The following is an 18,456-nucleotide window of genomic DNA, read 5'->3' on the forward strand; positions in this document are numbered from 1 at the left end:
CCTTGCACCGCCCGACTTGAGTCCCGCCCCCAGAATGCGGATTGGAGAGTGGCTACGTCATCAGACTTACTCTGCCAGTGTGGAGCGCCGCTTCCCGGAGACGCACGCGGATTGGCCGCAGACCCTCTTTAACATTCATCTCCTCTTCCCTCAGCCCCAAAGCGCCGAGATGGGGGGGCATGTCGGCGGAGGGGCGGGCCTTGGAGGGCGGGGCCGGAGGGAGGAGGTTGGGCTAAGGGTTTGCGCCTGCGCACACAGGCGGCCCGGGTTCCTCCTAGGGCTGGACCGCCTGCAGTGGGACAGTAAGAGTTAAAAAACGTGAAATGCAGATGAAGAGCTATTCAAATGCTACTCTTGTGCCTACTCCGGGCAGCTCTCTAAGACAGGAATTTGTTCCCAAAGTGGTTTTTTGTCCCGGGATTCTGTAAGAAACGGTGTGATGGTGCATTGATCCCTCGCTAGCCAAGGCAGCTGCAATACTGAATATTCTCTGCCAGGAATAATTAGAAAATGACCTTGGAGTCATTTTTAAATATATGAGTGTCATAGAAATTTTTAAATAGTTTTTAGGCCTGCTGCAATATTAATGTGCGTGAGGGAAAATGATAAGTAGTAATCAAACAGTAAATACTTGATGAGGATGTGGAGAAATTGGAGCCCTCATACATTGCTGGCAAGAATGTAAAATGGTGCAGTTGCTGTGGGAAGCAGATTGGCAAGGTTCCTCTAAAAGTTAAATATGGAGTTACTATATTTATAAATGAAAATTAAATGTAGAAAAGTTAAATATGGGGGCTTCCCTGGTGGCGCAGTGGTTGAGAGTCCGCCTGCCGATGCAGGGGACACGGGTTCGTGCCCCGGTCCGGGAAGATCCCACATGCCATGGAGCGGCTGGGCCCGTGAGCCATGGCCGCTGAGCCTGCGCGTCCGGAGCCTGTGCCCCGCAACGGGAGAGGCCACAACAGTGAGAAGCCCGCGTACCGCAAAAAAAAAAAAAAAAAAGCAAAAAGTTAAATATGACCTAAAAATTCCACTCCTAAATACATACCTAAGAGGATTGCAAACATACATTCACACATAACTTGTACACAAATGTTTATAACAGCATTATTGATAATAGCCCCGAAATGGAAACAACCTAAATATCCATAAACTGAAGACTGGATAAATGAAATGTGGCATGTCCATACAGCGGAATATTATCCAGCCATAAAAAGGAATCAAGTACTGATCTATGCTACAACATGGATAAACCTTGAAAACATTATGCTAAGTGAAAGAAATCAGACACACAAGGCCACATATTGTCTGGTTGTATTTATGTGAGATGTCTACACTGGGCAAATCCAAAGAGACAGAAAGCAGATTAGTGGTTGCCAGGAGCTGAGTGGAGGGGGAAATGGGGAGTGGCTCTAATGGGTGTGAAGATTCTTTTTGGGTGATGAAAATGTTCTGGAATTATAGAGTGATGATGGTTGCACAACCTTGTGAATGTAATGAAAACCACTGAATTGTAAAGCTTAAAAGGGTGAATTTTACATATTTCAACAACATAAAACAAAGTGTTGTTGCTTGAGGAGAAAACTAATTAGAGAAGATGGATGCCTCTTTTAAAGATGAGGTATGATTATAATATAAAATTTAAATTGCAGGAGGATGTAGAGAAAGTTCTGTGGGGATGCTTGATTTGCAAAGCCTTCCCTCGCCTTAGATATTGATGACAGTTTGTGGTATCATTTTTTTTTTTTTTTTGGAACATACTGGTTCTGAGCGTTTTCATCTGTACACTGGCCTAACCCACTCATTAACCACCCTGTAATAGTATCCCCAGATACTATACAGATGAGGAAGTGGAAACAAGAGAGATTGAGCCTTGCTTGAGGCACACAGCTGGCAAGTGGCAGAGCCAGATTCCAGTCTAAGTCTGCTGATGCTGAGGCTGATGCTTTTTCCATTGCTCCATTGGCCAACTACTTTTTTTTTTTTTTAAGCTACATTTAATTTTACCTCAGAAATTCCCTGTTCTCATTTTACTTAACACAGAGGAAACTTTTACGGGACATTGCTCATCAGCCATCGTTAGAATTGTTTCATTTTCACAAACAGCTTGGATCATACTACTCATTTAGGGAGCAAAGTGTTTCATTCTTTCATTCAACCGGTGCTATTGAGCACCTTCTATGTACCAGACACTCTTCTTGGAATTGAAGATACAGCAGTGAATAAAAATAAGGCATATTTTTTTTTATTGTTTTCAAGTTGTGAGGAAGAGGGTGAGTCAGATAATAAATAAGTATATTAAGCGGTGAGAAGTGCTATGAAGAAAAATGAAGCAAAGTTTCCACTCACAAGACCCAGACCTAGTGAGTTCTGTAAAACAGACCTTATTAAAATAATTCCTTTCTTTCCTTAGCTCCCCACAGTTCAGTTACTTTTCTACAATCACCTCTTTTTGTTCTATCTGGTATAAAAGCACATAGATCTGGCCATTTCTTTGGGTCTTCATTTTCTTGTGAGGGCTCCCACGTCACGTAAAACTTGTATTAAGTAAGTCTGTATGCTTTTCTCCTGCTACTCTGTCTTATGTCAATCCGCAGACCCAGCTGAAAACCCTAAGAGGGTAGAGGTAAAAAAAATTTGCCTCCCCTACACTGTGAAGGTACTTCTAAGGTAGGATGAGTTATTTAATTTTGAACAAAGCACATTAGCCTCCGTAATGTGGATGGGCTTCATCCAACCGGTTGAAGATCTTAAGGGAAAAGACTGAGGTCTCCGGAAAAGACGGAATTCTCATCAAGACTTTAATAACATAGAAACCCTCCTGAGTTCCGGCCTGTTGCCCTGTGGATTTCACACTCAAACTGCAATATCAGCTCTTGCCTGAATTTCCAGTCTGCTGACCTACCCTACAGATTCGAGACTTGCCAGTCCCCACGTTTTGTGAGCTAATTCCTTAAAATAAATATTCTCTCTCTCCCTCCACCCCCCCCTTCGCCTTATTCTCTGGAGAACCCTGACTAATACAGTGGTTAACTTATGGCTGGTTTCTGTGGGTTTGGCATCTTTGCTGCCTCGGTTAGCATTCTTTTTCTTTTCGATTCTGATTTTTTTGGGGTGGTTGTTGTTTGCTTTGAAACTAGACGTCCTTGCCTCTTATTTTCTCTTATTTTCCTAGTACCAATTCTTACCCGATCGAACAGCCATCAACAAACTTCCCAACCCCAAGTCTGCCTTTCTTTGATTCTCTTAACCTTGACTCACCCCTTCAACCAGCACTTTTCAAAGACTACAGTGCAATTAAATTTTTAAAACTTAATTTTTAAAAAGACTATAGGGTAAGAGTCAGAGTCATGTGCTTTGACCCCAGAACAGCTCAGCTTGTAAGTGAGCGAGGCAGGCAAACAAAGCGTCACAGTGATGTGTAGTAAGTGCTACACTAGAGATGAGCCCCTTAGGTCCCGTGGGACAAGGTGTGTGCACTGGGAGGGGTCGAGTTGGGGGTAAATTTTTAAATGTGCGGTTTCCAGTCAGGAGGCTCTGCTAGGCTGAGAGACGGGGTGTTGGGATCATTTGGAAACGGCTTAGACAGAAAGGAGGAGGCCAGCTCTGCCACTGGGAAGGACGAAAACATGTTATTTCACGCCTCACAATTTGTTCCCTCCTTTTCAAAAGAAGGAAGGGCAAAGAGCAAAGTTAGAGACCACGAGGCCAAAACAAAAAGTCTCTAAAAACCAGAAGGAAATCCTGGGAGCAGCTGGAATAATACAGAAAAAAATTATTCAATTTGTACGTTAGCAACATGCTAGGTACTGAGGTAGACGCTGGAATATCAAGGTGGACCAGGTCCTCATCTTCAAGGAACTCATTCTCTAAAACAAGCTCAGTGAGCACTCACCAGCGTATTCTTTTTTTGTTTGTTTGTTTCTTTTCATTTTATGTGTATTTACATACTCGAAAAATTAAATTGTGGCTATTACAAATGTTATGTGTCATCCAGTTTGTGCTGTTTATAATCATCGGTTTTCTCCCATGTCAGTGTCACATTTCCCAGTCTCTAAGGCTACTTAGCATTCCAGGATTCAGGTATCACAACTGATCTAATCGTCTCTAGTGCCCATTATCTTCATCAGAATATTCTTAATATTCTTCCTCCAGGTATACAGATACTTGCACAGCGAACTCCCTCAGGGTCTCCGTCCAGTTTTCACCTTATCCGAGAAGCTGATCCTGTCCCCTTGATAGAAAACAGCACACCCACCACCACCCTGACCTTCTACATCCTCTCAGCCGACTTTGTTATTAAACTTTATTCAAAAGCAGAAACTAACACACCATTGTAAAGCAATTATACTCCAATAAAGATGTTAAAAAAAAAACTTTATTCAAGCGTAATATACACACAGGAAAAGTTCACATATCATACATGTACAGCACAGTACCTTTTCACAAACTGAACGCACATGCACCAGCATCCAGATCAAAAAACAGCATTACAGCTCCCGAAGCACCCTTCTTGTCCAGTCTCAACCTTTCTCCCATGGAGAAAGGGACTTCTAACAGCATTGAGTAGTTTTGCCTGTTTCTGTACTTGACATAAATGGAATCACACAGAATGTACTCTTGTGTGATTGACTCCTCTCATTTAGCATCAAGGTTGTGTGATTCATTCATGTTGCCGTGTGGAGGGTTCGTTCGTTCATTCTCATTGCTCTATACTGTTTCACTGTGTGCATGTGACACAATTTATTTATCCATCCAACCACTGATGCGCATTTGGGTAGTTTCCAATTGTGAGTTATTAGGACTAAAGCTTCCATGAAGGATCCAGTTCATGTCTTTTGGTGAACATACGTACACATTTCTGTTGGGTAAATACCTTGGGATGAAATTGCTGGGTCACAAGACCTACTTTATTTTTTTAAGATTTTTTAAATTATTGAATCTTTTATGTATTAATAACAGTGTGTATGTATGCACACACACACACAGAATGAGAGAGAGAGAGAGAGAGAGAGAGATGCTTAGATCTTAAGAAATAGAATATTACTGCCATAGACCATTCAGGCAGCTATAAAATAATAGACTGGGTGGTTTGTAAACAACAAACATTTATTTCTCACAGTTCTGGAGGCTGGGAAGTCCAAGATCAAGGCGCTAGCAGATTTGGTGTCTGGAGAATGCCCACTTCCTGTTTCACAGATGACATCTGTGCTGTGTCCTCACATCGTGGAAGGTGTGAGAGGTCTCTGGGGTCTATTTTCTTTTCTTTTCTTTTTTAATAGATCTTTTTTGGAGTATAATTGCTTCACAATACTGTGTTAGTTTCTGTTGTACAACAAAGTGAATCAGCCATATGCATACATATGTCCCCATATCCCCTCCCTCTTGAGCCTCCCTCCCACCCTCCCTATCCCACCCCTCTAGGTGGTCACAAAGCACCGAGCTGATCTCCCTGTGCTATGCGGCTGCTTCCCACTAGCTGACTATTTTACATTTGGTAGTGTATATATGTCCATGCTACTCTCACTTTGCCCCAGCTTCCCCCTCCCCGCCGTGTCCTCAAGACCGTTCTCTATGTGTACGTCTTTATTCCTGCCCTGCCACTAGTTTCATCAGTACCTTTTTTTTAAAATTCTGTATATATGCATTAGCATACAGTATTGGTTTTTCTCTTTCTGACTTACTTCACTCTGTATGACTCCAGGTCCATCCACCTCACTACAAATAACTCAATTTCGTTTCTTTTTATGGCTGAGTAATATTCCATTGTATATATGTGCCACATCTTCTTTATCCATTCATCTGTCAATGGATACTTAGGTTCCTTCCATGTCCTGGCTATTGTAGATAGTGCTGCAATGAACACTGTGGTACATGTCTCTTTTTGAATTATGGTTTTCTCAGGGCATATGCCCAGTAGTGGGACTGCTGGTAGTATGGTAGTTCTATTTTTAGTTTTTTTAAGGAAACTCCATAGCAGTTGTATCAATTTGCATTCCCATCAACAGTGCAAGAGGGTTCCCTTATAACCACACCCTTTCCAGCATTTATTGTTTCTAGATTTTTTGATAATGGCCATTCTGACCAGTGTGAGGTGACACCTCATTGTAGTTTTGATTTGCATTTCTCTAATAATTAGTGATGTTGAGCAGCTTTTCATGTGCCTCTTGGCTATCTGTATGTCTTCTTTGGTGAAATGTCTATTTAGGTCTACTACCCATTTTTTAATTGGACTGTTTGTTTTTTTGATTTTGAGCTCCATGAGCTGTTTGTATATTTTGGAGATTAATCCTTTGTCCATTGTTTCATTTGCAAATATTTTCTCCCATTCTGAGGGTTGTCTTTTCATCTTGTTTATGGTTTCCTTTGCTGTGCAGGTCTTACATTTAGGTCTTTAATCCATTTGGAGTTTATTTTTGTGTATGGTGTTAGGGAGTGTTCTAATTTCATTCTTTTACATGTAGCTGTCCCGTTTTTCCAGCACCACTTATTGAAGAGGCTGTCTTTTCTCCGTTGTGTGTTCTTGCCTTCTTTGTCATAAATTAGGTGACCATATGTGCGTGGGTTTACCTCTGGGCTTTCTATCCTGTACCACTGATCTATATTTCTGTTTTTGTGCCAGTTCCATACTGTCTTGATTACTGTAGCTTTGTAGTATAGCTTAAGTCAGGGAGCCAGATTCTTCCAGCTCCATTTTTCTTTCTCAAGATTGCTTTGGCTATTTGGGGTCTTTTGTGTTTCTATATGAATTGTAAAAATTTTTATTCTAATTCTGTGAAGAATGCCATTGGTAGTTTGATAGGAATTGCATTGAATCTGCAGATTTCTTTGGGTAGTATAGTCATTTTCACAATATTGATTCTTGCAATCCAAGAACATGGTACATTTCTCCATCTGTTTATGTCATCTTTGATTTCGCTCATCAGTGTTTTATTTCTGAGTACAAGTCTTTTGCTCAGGTCTATTTTCAAGGGTGTTCAAGCCATTCATGAGCGGTCTACCCTCATGACCTAAGCACTTTCCAAAGTCCCCACCTCCAAATACCATCAAATTAAGGATTAATATGAATTTGGCAGGTTGGGGATGCGGAGAGACACAAACATTCAGTCTATAGCAACTATCAACTCTTTGAAACCCTATGTGTGTCTCTCTATCCCATCCCCCTCTCTACCCCAGAAGTAACCATTATTTCAAATTTTGTTTGTCACTTCCTTGATCTTCTTTATCATTTTGAGATAGATTTCTAAGTAATACATAGCTTTGTTTTTCATGTTTCTGCCAAAGAAGTGGTAAAACCTGTATGCTTCTATACCAGGTTGAGCAAAGAGGTGACTGTGGAAAAGTAACTAAACTGTGGAAAGACAGGAATTATTTTAATAAGGTCTGTTTTAAAGAATTTTCCAAGTCTTAACTTCCCATCCTTGATGATAAGCGTGTTACTTTCCTTCTGGTAGGAGGTGGACACATCTTCCATATGAAGGTCTTATCTCCTGCTTTCAGGAAGAAAAAGGGGAGAGTCAGAGCATCCTTCTTGCACCTAGTGGTAAAAATACCTTTAGCGCAAAGTAATTTTTATGTCAAAGAGGCATATTTTGGGGCAACATATTCTGGTTTCCTTCAACAGCAACATCTAGACTGGTGTTTGACCAGACAACTGGGCACACAACCTAGCCAAATTGGCACATAAAATGAACCATCACAGCCACAAAACCCCAAGAGGGCGGGTGCCCATTTGCTGTGATAGTTTTCATGGCAGCATTCATACCTGGGCCTGTAAAAGGGTTCTTGGACTCCACTGCTATGTGTCTGTGTTGCGGGGCGGTCCCCACACTAACAAGGAATTCTTGGGGCACCAGCTGGGAGTCTGAGAATTCAACAAAATTCCACTCAATTCTGACACTATCTACCCAGAGATAGCATCAGATTACGCAGTTTAAGGGCTCAGTCTACAAGACTGCCCCCTCCCCCACTTCAGAGACCAGTCGAAGCCCAGGATAACACCTGTGTTTTTGATCAACTGGATCTAGATTGGAGGTTCCAACAACCCCCTCCTCGGGTTTGGTTAATTTGCTGGAGTGGCTCACAAAACGCTGAGAAAGGTTTTGCTTGCTAGATCACTGGTTTATCAGAAAAGGATGGAACTCAGGAACAGCCAGATGGAAGAGAGGCACAGGGCAAAGTATGGGGAAAGGGCAGTGGAGCTTCCATCCTCTCTCTGAGTGCACAATTCTTCCTGAATCTCCAACCCAGAAGTTCTCCAAATCCCGTCCTTTTGAGTTTTTACGGAGACTTCCTTACAGTCATGATTGATTACATCATTGACCATCGGTGTAGGAGGTGGGGATGGTGAGACTGAAAGTTCCAACCCCCTAGTCCCTTGGTTGGCTCCAGTGACAACCAGTCTAGAACCTCAGAGTCACCTCATCAACATAACGAAAGACACCTTTGTTGCTCTCCTCACTTAGGAAACTCTAAGGGTTTTAGGAGCTCTGTGCCAGAAATGGGACAAAGACCAAATATATATTTCTTATCATAAATCACAGTATCACGGGCTGCACTCCTGGGTAATCCTTCCCACTTTCCCTTTTTTACACCTACCCCTACTCAGGAGTATTATGGGATAACTGAGCAAAAGGGAAGGAATGTGCTTTGTGAGAACATATCTTGGAGGAAGCTTGGGGTAGGAGGCATTTGGGGTCTGGGACCTAGCAGCCTGCAAGCGCCATGTAATGTGGCAGAGTCCGCTTCCTTGGTTCTCTGTGGCCAAGAGGGGACCAAGACTACCTGACCTTTGCAGGCTCTCTTAAAGCCCAAGCCACCTCCATTTCTCAAATTTAGTAGTACGTGAAAACCAAAGAGAAGCAAAAGCAGGGTTCCAAAATTGTGGCACGATTGAAATAGATACATTTAACAAATGAATGCTTTTAACAGGGAGACATTACAAACCTTTAAAATTTTGATAGTCATGCAATAATTACAGAGTTTACAAAGTTAATCCCTGAGGCAGAATGCTGTAATGAGACCCCGGTTAAACTGTAGGCTGAAAGTCTCCTTCCTTTATAGTGGGCATGTCTCTGGCTGAATATATGACCAACCCCCCTTCAAGGACTGTTCAAAACCTACATTTGAGGCTCTTTGTGAATGAGGCCCAAGAAAAGAATCCCTCTCGCTCTGGCTAGGCTCCAGATACAGCTTTAACATGCCTCAATTTCTAGTTATTCTTATGACCCTAAGGAAGACCCTAAGGGTCTCAGACAGAATTAATAATGTGGTCATGAGTCACATCCTCAGCCCTGGCCTCATACTTTTTTTCCACACTCAACTGAATTTATAGTTCCTTCTAGGACTATACGTTTCCCAGGACTGGAAAGGATTCATTCATTTATTAAGTTAGCTTAAATCATCTAAGATCCTACAGCAGTCTGCTTTTCCTGTGTTTGGAAATATTAAAATTTAGGAAAGTGTACTAAGTTCAAAGTTCATAATGCTTTGAAGTATTTTTATGCTCTGAATGTTTACATTTTCTTGTCAGTTTCTTGCCATGTGGTAACTATACAACCTGCCTAAAGAGGAATATTTTTCTACTGGTATTTCAGTTTGTGACCTAAATGTTTAGGCATTCAGAATGAGAAAACTGTCCAGATTTGAGAAATGAGGCTTTATTTATAGAGGTTTTTAGTCACTTATAAAACTAACAGCGTTTGACAAAGTTTGCCGAGCTTTATAGTCAGAGATCAAGGGCTGTCCACAGCAGGGAAGAACAGTTTAGAAAAATTATGAGCTATCCTATTTTTAGGTAGGTTATGAATGTTATCTGTCTGAGTGAATTCTTATGGCTTGGTCAGAGGTAACAGCTATACGAAGTAGTTGCTTACCTTGGCTTTCAAGTCTGACTTTAAAACTGCAAATTTTGACATAGTGTAGTTTATTAGCAGCCTTCTTAGAAGGTTCCAATGTATAATTATTTAGCTAAAATCACTAGCTTTGGGAATTGTTTAATTGATAATGCTGTTCATTGTGATTTTTACCTGTAAGCAGCCTACTTTAAATTATTTGTTATAGCCAAGAGAAATGTCTCGAGAAACAGTTTTATCATTTTTAGTGTACATCCATCCATTGTCTGCCCCTATGCTCTATTTTTCCTCCTGGTTACTTATGGCTAGAATGGGCATTCCTGTGCAACTGGTCCAGTTGATTGCATATGTAATGGATGATCTACCTAACTTATGTTGTCTTAGAATTTTTGCCCTCGAGGAGAAAGTATGGGTCACTTTCTTTGGCAACAGGGCTTGTAAGGTGAGAGGTTTGGTGGCCTTGTTCTAGGCCCTTTGGTGGAAGCCAGCCTCTGCAGGAAGAGAATGCAGAGCTTGGAGATGGACATCATTTGAGGTTATGTTGTGGAGAAATTTCATTGTGGGAGTTTGGTAAATGAAAGGTCACACGGAAGATTTAACTGCGATGGTGAAATGGCATATCTACAGACTCGCGTTTTCCTACCTAGGAGGTGAAGCATTGAAGTGGGTCTGTTTTCGAATTCTGGACTGCAGCCCTTCAGGGGTTCAGGATCAGCATTAATCACTGACACCTCCCCCCACGGCCCCAGCCCCGCCCCACACAGCAACTATCGCTGCGTCTTATGTAATTATTTCGTGGTACTTTTGTTTCAGTAATGTATAGGTGCACTGGTGTCACCAGGGTTCGGGGCCCTGTGGATTTGGTAGAAGCAGCAGGCATCTTCGCTGCTATGGTTCCACTCAGTCTAATTGTTTGAAAAGCCGATAATGCATCGCTTTAGAACCTACTCGGTGGACCAGGGAAATGAGACGGTAGAACACTGCCATCAGTTGCTGTAGCAAGTGACCTCCTTTTCATCCTGTTCCACCTATCTGTGTAGTCCTGTGTAAAGAAAATGTTTATGTCTGCTTCAGTGACTCGGTGAAAAGCTACTTTGGGTCCTTATCTCATGCATATTTTTAAATTGGCTTGTGCTGTGGTGCTTCTGATTAGTTCTAAAATGGAGCTTGTAGTTCTTAAATCTGTTGTGTGCTAGAAATACCTGAGACTAGCTCTGCTCCCACCCTGAACAATACTAAAATTGAAAACTGGGAAATGTGTCTCAGGACACTCTTTTCAAAAGTTCCCCGAGATGATTCTGACACAGCCAGTCATCACCAGTTGGTGGAAAGTTTAACAACTTTGGACCTACATCTAGTTTTAGTTGTCTTAAAACTTCATGTCATTTTGTATTATCTTTTAACTTGTTCCATTTCTGTTTCAGGCTATACTCTTCAGTGAGGGGAGAGGGTTGTGTATTTCATCACCAACAGAAGACTTCCATATACTTGAGCATAGCAACGTGACGACTGCTCTGTCTTATCACTGTCCGTAGTCTTTAGAAAAGGTTTTGTTGCTGTTGTTTGTTGTTGTTGGTAAAGTTAAAATATATAGGCAGTAATGATGCAAAAAAGTTAATATGCAATGTCTAGTAAAATCTTACTAATTTATATGTGGACATGGCATATATGAATTAAATGTATGAAAAGAAGAAGATGATGATAAATGCTATGGGAAAAAAAAAAGCAAAAAAAAAAAAAAAAGCAAAAGTAGATCAGGGAAAATGGGATCCAGAGTGTGCTGCAGCATTAAATTGCATATGTATTATGCAATTTACCCTATTAAATAGGGTAGTCATGGTGGGTCTCTCTGAGGAGACATTGAGAAGAGTCGAGCGAAGACTGGAAGGAGGTGAGGAAGTAAGCCTGGAGGAAACCCGGGACAGAGTATCCGCGGCAGAGGTAACATAATGCCAAGGCTCGGTGTGTGCACGGATGTGTGTGCCTGATGTACTGGAGAATAGGCAGAGAGGCCAGTGTGGTTGGAACTTTCTGTGCTCAGGGAGGTAATGGGTCTGATCTCATAGGGGCATATGTAGGAATTTGATTTTTTCCTCTGAATTAGTGGTTGTCAACTTTTTAAAAATTATCATGCCCCTTAGGAAACTTTCTAGACAATTTTATTTTCCTAATGGCTATCCTTTCATAAAATCTTAATACCACAGATATAACATATATTTGTTTATGTACTGTGGCCCTTTGGAGGGCCACTAACCATTGTACAATATCCAAGATTCTTTTCACTCCCTGCCCCCCACCCCAAACCACTTTTATCCCCTTGGAGATGATACTGCTCCTGTTGAGAATATATGTTCTGAGTGAAATTTTAGAGTTGGTCCTGCCTGTCACAATTGGGGGACATCCTGGGGTGGTGGGTGATGGCCCTGAATCACTCTGAGAGGCTGCTCAGGACCCTGACAGGAGCGAAGGAAACTTTACTTTCTCACAACCCATAATTCAGACCCACTTTTTTTCGCGCATTAAAAAAAATTCGAACGTGGACATGAATTTACCTCTTGCCTCTTTGGTAGGAAAACCCCTCCCACAAATCCCATGCCCGTTGCTCTCATTGTTTGTTTCCTTGTGCTTTATTTCACGTCCCCCCATGACCAAGTGAGTAATTGTGATCCTCGGTGGGGGACCCGTTTCACCTCCTCCCCTTCACACCCACCACGTGGGCACCAGTGCACTTGCACAGAATTCCTAATGCTATTGATCATGCTTTCCTGCCCCAAATGCACTGAGAGCCCAGAGTGGTGAAGGGCAGTAGGGAAAGGAGAGGGAGTAGGGTAGAGAGGAGGGAGAAAAACAAAGGAAGAGAGAAGTAAAGGGTGAGTAGGTCAGGGCTGGGAAGTGTTTGGGATGAGAAGATGCTAATTATTCCCACACAGCTGGTACCCTGCAACCCCCTCTCGCCTGATAGGGAGACCTCTCAGTGATCCTGTAAGCCCTCTCCCAAGACCACAACGAAAACAAAGCTAGGAAACTCTGAATTCGGTTATAAGTCTGAACTCTCTAGTCAGGTTTAAAAAAATACTTCATGATCTGGCTGTAATCTTCCGTTCTGGCTGCATCTTCTGCCTCTGCCTTCCTGGGATTATCCGCTTTTCTCTCTCTGCAGGTGGCACTTCTGTCTGGGATGCTCTTCCCTCCCTCCTCTGCCTATCTGTGAACTATTTCATTCTTTAAAGCCCTCTTCAAACCACCACTTCCTCTGGGAAGACTCTCCTGTGCCCAGAATTAATTGCAGGATCCTCTGTGCTATTCTAGAAATTACAGCGTCATACTGCAGCTACTAGTCTGTAGGCTGGGTTCCCACTTTAGCGTTGAGCTCTTCAAAGCATTCTAGCAGCGTGCCTGACCCAGCCGTTGATCTATGTTTGCAGAAGGAATAAATTAAGAGGTGGGTAGTTAGAACAACCCCTCACATCATACACAAAAATAAACTCAAAATGGCTTAAAGACTTAAATATAAGACAGGACACCATAAAACTCGTAGAAGAGAATGTTCACAAAACATTCTCTGACATAAATAGCAGCAATACTTTTTGGATCCGTCGCCTAGAGTAATGGAAATAAAAGCAAAAGTAAACAAATGGGACCTAATTAAACTTAAATGCTTGTGCACAGCAAAGGAAACCATAAACAAAATGAAAAGACAACCTATAGAATGCGAGAAAATATTTGCAAACAACGTGACTGACAAGGGCTTAATTTTCAAACAGCACATATGGCTCAATATCAAAAAAACCCCAAACAACCTGATTAAAAAATGGGCAGAACTGAATAGACATTTTCAGAGAGGAAATGCAGATGGCCAACAGGCACATGAAAAAATGCTAAACATTACTAATCATCAGGGAAATGCAAATCAAAACCACGGTGAGATACCAACTCACACCTGTCAGGACGGCTATCATCAAAAGGAACACAAAAAACAAATACTGACGAGGATGTAGAGAAAAGGGAACCCTCGTACACTGTTGGTGGCAATGTAAATTGGTGCAGCCACTGTGAAGAACAGTATGGAGGTTCCTTAAAAAAATAAAAATAGAACTACTGTATGATCCAGCAATCCCACTCCTGGGCATATATCTGGAGAAAACCATAGTTTGAAAATATACACGCACCCTAATGTTCATAGCTGCACTATTTACAATAGCCAAGACATGGAAGTAACCTAAATGTCCATCGACAGATGAATAGATGAAGAAGATGTGATACATATATACAATGAAATATTACTCAGCCATAAAAAAGTATGAAATAATGCCATTTGCAGCAATATGGATGGACCTAGAGATTATCATACTAAGTGAACTAAGTCAGACAAAGACAAATACCATGCACTATCACTTATATGTGGATTCTAAAAAAATGATACAAATGAACTTATCTACAGAAATAGAGTCACAGATGTAGAAAACAAACTTATGGTTACCAGGAGGGAAAGCGGGGGAGGGGTAAATTGGGAGATTGGGATTGACATATACACACTACTATATATAAAATAGATAACTAATAAGCACCTACTGTATAGCACATTAATAAAAATTAATCATTTTTATTAATAAATTAATAAAAATTAATTTATTTTTTAGTTATTTATTTTTGGCTGTGTGGGGTCTTTGTTGCTGCGCGTGGGCTTTCTCTAATTGTGGCGAGCGGGGGCTACTCTTCATTGTGGTGAGCAGGCTTCTCATTGTGGTGCCTCCTCTTGTGGTGGAGCACAGGCTCTAGGTGCGTGGGCTTCAGCAGTTGTGGCACACAGGCTCAGTAGTTGTGGCACATGGGCTTAGTTGCTCCACAGCATGTGGTATCTTCCCGGACCAGGGCTCAAACCAGTGTCCCCTGCATTGGCAGGCGGATTCTTAACCACTGCGCCACCAGGGAAGCCCCACTATTGTTATTTTGATGTAGTTTATTTCTCATATTAAAATGTATTTTTAAACATGGAAAAAAAAAAAGAAAAGATACATACACCCCAACGTTCATAGCAGCACTATTCACAAGAGGCAAGACATGGAAGCAACCTAAGTGTCCATCAACAGATGAACGGATAAAGAAGATATATATACATTTACGTATGTATATATACATACATAAATGCAATACTACTCAGCCATAAAAAAAATGAAATAATGCCATTTGCAGCAACATGGATGGACCTAGAGATTATCATACTATGTGAAGTAAGTCAGAGAAAGACAAATATTATATGATACCACTCATGTGGAATCAAAAAAATAGTACAAATGAACTTATTTACAAAACAAACAGACTCACAGACATGGAAAACAAACTATGGTTACCAAACGGGAAGGGGGCGGGGAGGGATAAATTGGGAGTATGGGATTAACAGAGGCACACTACCATATATAAAATAAACAACAAGGATTTACTGTATAGCACAGGGAACTATATTCAATATCTTGTAGTAAACTATAATGGAAAAGAATTGAAAAAAGAATATAGATATATACATATATATGTGTAACTGAATCACTTTGCTCTATACTGGAAACTAACACAATATTGTAAATCAACTATACTTCAATTTTTATAAATAAATAAATAAGAAAAGAGATTGGTGAGGAGGGAGAAAGAGGAAAGGAGAAAGAGCAGAAACTAACTAGTAATCAAAGGAGGCAGGAAGTAGAAGAATAAGAGGAGGAGAAAAAGAACAAACAATCATGCCTCATTCAGAATTTGTAATGTGCATTTTATGTCTTCAGAGCTTTTGCAGGTTATATTTACCAACTCAACCTCTTTGTAATGTAAATAAGGTAGATATGATTAATTTCATTACAGAAGAAACAAGTTAAGCAAGTTATGCAAGATATGCAGTAAGTAGCTAGATATTAACAGTGGGTATGACCTGAATCCAGGATTTTTGAGGGGAGTGGTGGAGGTGTATTATGTATTTCTTTGCAGAGAAAAGGAAAAAAAAAGATTGTGAAAGGAGAAGACCACCCCCACCCATCCACCTCTCCCCTAAAAAGGAAGAAGTAAAATATTCAGGAATTAGAAAGGGATGGGGTGGGTTTCATTTCTGTTTTTCTCTTAAGTCAATAGTCACATTTAGCTCCTCAACCATACAACTCTAGAGGATGGATTTGAGATTATTTGTTTTAGAGAAATGAAGGTAGAGGAGGTAAGGGGGAAAGGAAACAGTTGAGTCTTGGGGTTAAGGAAAATAGTGACATCTAATTCTTTTGTCACTAGGACTAGATGCAGCTTAGGACAGTGCAGACTGGAGCCCAAAAGGTGCAAAAATGGGAAGGAAAAGAAAGCATGATGGGTTTTGTGTAGGGTCCCTAGATGAAACTGCATCCCTAGGGCAAAGAGATGGAGGAGGTTTGTTGATGAAGGCAGTTAACATTTTAAAATCTATTTTAGAAACCAAATAATACAGAAGAATTGTAGCAACATTAGGAAACATACATAAGCAAAAAGGTGAAAATAAAAGTTACCCACAATCAGGGCTACCCTGGTGGCACAGTGGTTAAGAATCCGCCTGCCAGTGCAGGGGACACTGGTTCGAGCCCTGGTCCGGGAAGATCCCACATGCCGTGCAGCAACTAAACCCGTGCACTACAATTACTGAGCCTGCGCTCTAGACCCTGCGAGCCACAACGACTGAGCCTTAGTGCCACAACTACTGAAGCCCATGCGCCTAGAGCCCATGCTCTGCAACAAGAGAAGCCACCAAAATGAGAAGCCACCAAAATGAGAAGCCCGCGCACCGCAACGAAGAGTAGCCCTGGCTCGCCGCAACTAGAGAAAGCCCACGCGCAGCAACAAAGACACAACACAGCCAAAAAAAAAAAAAAAAAAAAAAAAGACTAACGGAAAAGAGAAAACTATCACAGGACTTGTGACTTATCTCCCAGTTAGAAAAGAAAACAGACATAATATCTATAGCGATTATTTTAAATACAAGTATATCCCAAACAGCCAGAATCAAGTACAAGTCTTGAAGGTATCTGAAGAGTAGGAAGGTAACATAGAAAAGCTAGCCAGTTGTTCAGTGATCATGATCTCTGTGAACTCAACTGCAAAGTTGGCATCAGACTAATTGTAGCACTTGCTTATCATGCTTTTGAGAAAAGTCCAGTTAATTTATCCCTCTCCCCCTTTCCCCTTTAGTAACCATAAGTTTGTTTTCTATGCCTGTGTCTATTTCTGTTTTGTAAATAAGTTCATTTGTTTTGTTTTTGTTTTTGTTTTTGTTTGGTACGTGGGCCTCTCACTGTTGTGGCCTCTCCCGTTGCGGAGCACAGGCTCCGGACGCGCAGGCTCAGCGGCCATGGCTCATGGGCCCAGCCGCTCCGCGGCATGTGGGATCTTCCTGGACCGGGGCACGAACCCACGTCCCCTGCATTGGCAGGCAGACTCTGAACCACTGCGCCACCAGGGAAGCCCCATTTGTATTTTTTTGATTCCACATATAAGTGATATCATACAGTATTTGTCTTTCTCTGACACTTCACTTAGTATGATAATCTCTGGGTCCAGCCATGTTACTGCAAATGGCATCGTATCATTCTTTTTTATGGCTGAGTAATATTCCATTACATATATATATATCACACCTTCTTTATCCATTCGTCTGTGGATGGACACTCATGATGACTGCTTTAAAAATCCTCATCAGATAATTCCAACATCTGAGTAATCCTGGTGTTGGCACCGGGTGATTGCCTTTTCTCATTCAAGTTGTGATTGTCCTGGTTCTTGGTATGATGAGTGATTTTCTCTTGTATACTGGACAATTTAGGTATTATATTGTGAGACCCCAGGTCTATTTAGCAGGCAGTCACCCTGTTTAGGTGTAGCATGTAGGTCCAGGTGGGGGGGATGTTCAGCTCCCTTTGGGCCCTGCTGATGCCACCCTGGTGTAAGTGGAGCACCAACTCCCATGGCCTTGTTGCCTCCAGATGAAGGGGGAAGTTCAGGTCCACACTTGGCACTAATGACATCAGGGTGGGGGAGTGCAGGGCCAACCAGCATTTCTTCACTGCATTTTTTTCCTGCTGTTTTGCTGCCAGGTGGGAACTGAAGCTCAGATCTCTCCTGGAGTCAATTTTATTTTGATTAGTGTATATCTTACTTTGAATTCTTTATACCCTACAAAGAACCCAGTAGATATCTTGCAAATGGAAATATTCTTTAAGAATATTCAGCAGATGGAATAAATAGTGGAATGAATACCACTTTAGAGCAAATCAGCTAAAGATTTATTTCAAAATTCAGGTTCTCTTCCTCATCGCTACAGTATTCTTTAGAATTCTCTTTACTCTGCTACAGTTAATAATTCTTTATGTGAACTTTCCCTGTTCCAATTAATGTGTGATTTCTTTCTCCTGATTGGACACAGATTGATACACTAGTAGTTCCTAATGAATCCCCTTTTTGACATTTCTCTTTTTTGCAGTAATAAAAATAGTCCTGGGGCTTCCCTGGTGGCTCAGTGGTTGAGAGTCCGCCTGCCGATGCAGGGGGCACGGGTTCGTGCCCCGGTCCGGGAAGATCCCACATGCCGCGGAGCGGCTGGGCCCGT

At 41.5% G+C, this 18,456-nt stretch overlaps 1 protein-coding gene across 5 annotated transcripts in view; it reads right to left on the minus strand.

The window, feature by feature from the left end:
• Positions 1-4,382: 4,382 nt before the first annotated feature.
• MBLAC1 (metallo-beta-lactamase domain containing 1) overlaps positions 4,383-18,456 on the minus strand; it is an 82,685-nt gene continuing 68,611 nt past the window's right edge. For 2 of the 5 annotated variants that reach the window (XM_028498702.2, XM_028498699.2), the window contains one exon: positions 6,383-7,490. The gene's annotated coding sequence lies outside the window, so the exon portion shown is untranslated. Of the gene's footprint in view, positions 5,326-6,382; positions 7,494-18,456 lie in introns of those variants that run through there. The other 3 variants (XM_024123636.3, XM_024123638.3, XM_055089992.1) reach the window with 2 other exon arrangements.

Source organism: Physeter macrocephalus, chromosome 14 (genome assembly GCF_002837175.3).
Source record: "Physeter macrocephalus isolate SW-GA chromosome 14, ASM283717v5, whole genome shotgun sequence".
NCBI lineage: Eukaryota > Metazoa > Chordata > Mammalia > Artiodactyla > Physeteridae > Physeter > Physeter macrocephalus.